Raw genomic sequence first — 6000 nt, forward strand, 5'->3', positions numbered from 1 at the left:
TTGCAGTAATTGTAGGTGAATATTATTAGAAAGTTTATTGTTGCTTATTTTCCCATAGCTCTGGCAGTTGATAGATTTTATGAACCTGACATGGATATTAAGTTAAGGCAGATTGTGAAAGAGCAGACTTTAAAGGGATAGTATACTGTAGTATTAGTTGAGTTGGTGCTGCTTCAGGTTTCCGACTTTTTTGTGAGGGTTAATGAGAAATCTCTTTGGTACTACAAAATATGAAAGAACATGTAGGCCTAATTCAATGTTTATTTGATGAAAATTGGTTTTGAAATTACCAAGGCATCCAAAACAAAGCGATCCTAGTTAAAGGTGGGACCCACTTTTTGAACTTAAGAACCGCTTTGTTTGACTTTATTTTTGGATATATCAGCCATTTCAAAATCGATTTTCGTTAAATAAACTTTCATTTCCTTTTAGAATTATATGCTCTTTAACATTTCATAGAGTAGTTTCTAATTATCTCACAAAAAGTTTAAACCGTAATCCTCATCTAGATTGTTCCTTTCAGATTTGAAACATTTATAACATAATATGTTTGGACTCTCCTAACCTATCTAAATATTGGAAAGAAAGCACACACTCAATCTGGAAAAGTGGGTACTGAGAAAGAGATTCAGGAGTACAGTTGCATAGGGTCTATTAGCGCTTAATCTGGCTGTTAGCAGTGTTGTGTGCAAAGAATGGGACAAAAAGCAGGATGTAAGACGTCATAGCAACAACAATGGAGAGATAATTAGATTAAACTTTATTTGATCATGCTCTCTTAACAAATTTTATCAATGACTGATTAATGCTAACCTTCAAAGCAGTAGCACCACCCTTTCAAAGTTATTAGTGTTGAAAGTGAGGAGTGTGTAAAAAGTTTGTAGAAATTAAAAAGAGATTCTATGACACACCTTATCACACTATTTTACCAAAAAAAAAAAAAAAAATGTTCCAGAAAAACTTCCGAAACTACAATTTCCCCATTTGCTTTATAATCCTAAACTTTAGGATAAGGTAGAAGACTTGCTTTTTGCTCTCACAAAAATCTCCTATTTCAGCTTTATACATGCAAATAAAATGCTTGCATTTAAAACCATCCAAAATAGAATAGAACAAAATAATGTTAATAAGTCTTTATTTAGGTAAGGGAATGCCCTGTTAGCTGTATTGGCTAAAAAGAATAATTTTTTGAAATTTTTATATGTTATATGCATGAAAAATTACGAGGGCAATGACATCATCAAGTTGCTTAAATTTATTCATAAGGACTGGTCAAGAAATGTTTGCCAAAGAAATTTGAAATCTGAAAATGTGACTCTGCACCTCAAAACAAACAAAAAGTCGCCAGACATGAATTTTTGGTTAAGACCATATTCTGAAAGAGCAGATTTTAAGCTTTAAAATGATGTATAACTCAAATCAAATGTACTCTCCTAACCTATCTAAATATTGGAAAGAAAGCACAAACTCAGGAAAAGTGTGAACTGAGAAAAGAGGCTCTGAAGTACAATGTCTATTCAAGCGCTTAATCTTTACCAAACCGTGCTGGCTGTGCGATGAATGGGACAAAAAAACAGGAAGTAAACCACCAGAGTAGCAACAATGAAGGGATTATCAGATTAAACTGAAATTAGGCATGCCTCATTAACACATTCTGTCCATAATTAATGCCAACTTTCAAAGCAGTAGCCCTATCCTTTCAAAAGTTATTAGAGTTGAAAGTGAAGAGTGTGGACAAGGTTTTTCAGAAATGAAAAAGGGATTCTAAAGACACACATAATCACACTATTCTACCAAAAATGTTCGAGATAAACTGCTAAAAAACACACTTTCCTGCCCGTTTTATGATACCAAATTTTAGCATAATGTAAAAGAAGATCCGCTCTTTCAGAAAATATGAAAAAGTCAAGTTCGGCTAGGTTGACCCATTTCACTTATTTTCAGTCCTCACGCAAAATCAGTGTGTGCGACTTTATGTTCGTTTTGAGGTGCACGGTCACAAATATATCTTCATCTCATCCAATTTTGGTCATTTTTTTAAATGTTCCGTAGGGAATTTTGTCATCTTTTTTTTAGAGATAATTTATTTTTGGTGTGGATTTCCTCGTTAAAGGGAAGATAAACCCCAGAGCGATGTGGATTGAGTGAAAGCAGCAACATTAGTAGAACACATCAGTGAAAGTTGGAAGAAAATCGGACAATCAATGCAAAAGTTATGAATTTTTAAAGTTTTGGTGTTGGAACCGCTGGATGAGGAAACTACTAGAGGTTATGACGTATGAGTGGACAACAATACCAAGAAAACATAAATTCTACAAAAATCAATTTTTCATGAAAATTACAAATTCCATCAACTTGATATTGACATATGTTAAGGGTGGCAATTATTCCCCCTGCTTTCTGAAAGAGGTTGGTCCATTGATCTTTCATAATTCTAGAAAAGTGATTTTTTGTTGAATTTCTTTTATATTTTCTTTGTATTGTTGTCCACTCATACGTCATATCCTCTAGTAGTCTCGTCATCCAGCGGTTCCAACACCAAAACTTTAAGATTTCATAACTTTTGCATCGATTGTCCGATTTTCCTCAAACTTTCACTGATGTGTTCTACTAATGTTGCTGCTTTCACTCAATCCACATTGCTCTTTGGGTTTACCTTCCCTTTAAAGAATGAGATTTTCAGACGTCAGCATAAAGATACTGTCAATAAGGGTGACTTCCTCAACAGAATTAATGTGCCCCTCCAAATGAGTGATACTGCTGAGGGTTTAAAGGGGCATATCAGTTTTTGCTTGAATGGTCCATGCAGTCTGATATCCATTAATTGAAGGATATATTTTGAAAAATATGACAAAGAAGTACCATTGAAGACTTGTCTACGACACTTTATGTAGAGTGCTGTGATTGCACATGTTCTCATGGGCCCCTTTTCATTTTTTTGAAATACCCTCTTTAGTCTTAGCACTTCATTCTTAACTCTTAATAACTAAATTAAGAACAATTAAGAACAATGATACTGCTTTGAAAGTTTGATGCTATCAGTAATTAATAGCATGAGCTGATAGAGTGTGTCAAATTAACTTACCTTGATTTAATCTATTCATTATGGTTTAATACTAAAAGAAGTTTGACTTCCTTTTTTGTGTGTTTTTTGTTTTGTTATTGTTTTGTTTTGTTTTGTTTTTGTTCCATTCGTTGCATAGAGGAAGCCCAGCTTGATTTGATTAAGCAGTTGAATAGGTCTACCATAAATTTCAAAGCCTCTTTTCTCAGCAGACACTTATCTGGAATGGCTATTTTCTTTCCATGATTACAATGGATAGGTTAGGAAACTCCAATTTGTATAATTGAGTTAAATACATCATTTTAAAGCTGAGAGTCTGCTCTCCCACAATGTGCTAATATTGACTAAGAATTCTTGTCTTGCCACTTTTAGGTGGTTTTGTGATTGCAGGGTCCCAAATATATCCACAAATTTATTTTGTTTTTTGTTTTTTACCCGCTTTCAAAGTACCCAGTATGTCACACATGATGGTAAGTTACACAGCCTAATCACCCAATTTAGGGAAAGAGGAATACATGACTAATGTGTCGGATAGACTAGTCATATATCTTCCAAAATAATTGCAATTAAAACAACAACAACAACAACAACAACAAAACATTCGGTGCAATCTATTGATAAGAAGTGCCCACTTATTGCAATTTTGAAATTTAGATTGAGTACTGGGTATTGAAATGTATAGTCTATGTTTCACCTTTATAGGTATTTTCTTTTCTTTCTTTCTTTCTTTTTTTCCTTTTTGTGGTCACCAAAGTCCCGGTTGTGAATACAGTAAGTGTCTCTGAGGCCAACACTGGACCTCAATATATGAAATATGCATATGTTCCGTCATCATATAGTAATCAATATAAAGTTTGAGATCATAAACAGAAAAAAAAAACATGCATTGAGCAAACTTTTACAATATAACCTCTACAGTCTTCTGATTTGTTTTGTTTTGTTTTGTTTTGTTTTCTTTTGTTTTGTATTTTCCTTTATGAAGTAGGACAAGCATATCAATTCAAAGCTTAGCATCTGGCAAATTACTATCTGCCGAAATCCAAAGTACATTTTTTCTGACATTATGTGGCTTTCGTGATGACACATCACATACAATCATTTGTCATAAGTAGGGAGCATTGGTAGAATGTTGGCCAGTTTTCATGATGCACCAGTTGCCATGTCATTTCATCATTAATCTTGTGGACTTTTAACCACAACAGAGTTATTATTTTTCATCTTGTTGAGTATGTTGCATTGAACTTTAACCAATACTTATTTTGTGTTGTATTTTAAATATCAATCATTTGCAAACATTGGATTTTGAGGCTGTACTTTTGATATTAGCGGATTTGGTTGGAGCTTTGGATGTGAGAACCAGAATTAACAACGTACGTGTGGATTTTCATGCAGCGTACAATGTACAAGCTGCTTGTACTCTGTCATCACAGATGTAAGTCTGTTTGTGTGTTGTCTGTAGATTTGACCTTTTTCGACAGGATTTTTTTGAAAGGGCAAGCCTTGGGGGAAGGCCAGCTGGGGATCCAGGGACCGAGCCCTTCCCCCAAAAGACGGGAAGTCCCACTCCGGCCCCCTATCTCTGAGTCAGATACGAGTCCCCCCCCCCCCCCCCCCCCCCCCCTCGAGCACTTGACCCAGCTTTGTAAGGGTTGGCTGCAAATGGAAAGGGGCAAAGAAACCTAGCGACCAGCAATCAAGCCCCCACAGCGATGCGTGGGGAGTGGAATCCTAGTCTTTTGGGCAGGACCGCTACCTGTCACCAGCATGACTAAGAACCCAAGTTCCTCGAGTTGACAGCTTTGCCATATATGGCGTGATTTTTTTTTTTCATTATTATGTATTGTACGAAGAGTCCGTGAAACTGTTGGAGTTTCGAAGGGAGTGTCTTTTTAAAGCAGAATGTGTGATGTCACTGTTATATTGCAGCCAAGTGATCAACATTCGTACTTGACAAGTCAACTAGCGCAGAACTGTGAAAAGCAGAACATTTCCAAGCTGTAGTGAATTTCTTTCGACTTCATGACCAGTTGCTTGTCAAATGCACCTTGTTATATCTAGTCAATTTTGGGGGGCTCCAGGTACTGATAATCAATCTACAGGAATACTTTCTCTAGATGAGTAAGTCTGGAGATAGTGGTTGATGTAGTTTTGTGAATAGTTTGCTGTAACTTAGCAAAGTTTGTGAGTGCTTGTTAAACTGTAGTGCCGCCAAAATTCACAAGATGCAATTGAACAAACTGCACCTCCTCACAAAAAGGTGTACTGCACTTTACTAGATCAATGTGGTTTACGTCATATTTTAGGGCCAAGGGACGAGATATTTCAATCTCTCAGGTAGGGAGCAGCAAGGAGGAACCTCACAAGATGGTTGCCAAGGCAACATTAATCTATCAGAGTGCTGCACCCATCTCGACTCTTGAAAGGAGGGCGAGGCTTCGCCCATTCTCTGCCCCCCCCCCCCCCCCCAGCTAGAGCATTTCCCCTTCTCTCTCCTTCCAGATGGTCAGTAGAGATTCGAAGGGGCGACCTATTTCACCTGCTTCCTGTAACCTCCGGCAGGTTGTCAGCGTTTTTCGCCCCCTCGCCCCAACCCTGCTGTGCCGCTGCCCAACCACCTGCTACAGCTACAAGCCGCTGAGAGTAGCCAGCAAGAATTACCCCCCCCCCCCCTCCACCTAGGGGTGTATATGTGTGTATGTGAATGTGTGTGCTAGATAACGACACGTGTCATTTCCTTCTCAGGGAGCGTAGCATCCGATCGGAGCTGGCAGGCTTAATCCTGTACTTTTAAGATAATCAGCGTGACAAGTGCATGCCTAGTTGGGAAACCGTCCGTGCTACTCACGACGAACTCCAAACCGACCCTCGGAACCTTCTGGCTCGATCCAGTGACAGCGAATTTCATCTGGCTTATCAAGGAACTGAGCAAGATGGCC

The sequence above is a fragment of the Diadema antillarum genome, unplaced genomic scaffold (assembly GCF_040938485.1).
Source record: "Diadema antillarum isolate AM-2024a unplaced genomic scaffold, OU_Dant_1.0 seq00000343_RagTag, whole genome shotgun sequence".
NCBI classification, from domain to species: domain Eukaryota; kingdom Metazoa; phylum Echinodermata; class Echinoidea; order Diadematoida; family Diadematidae; genus Diadema; species Diadema antillarum.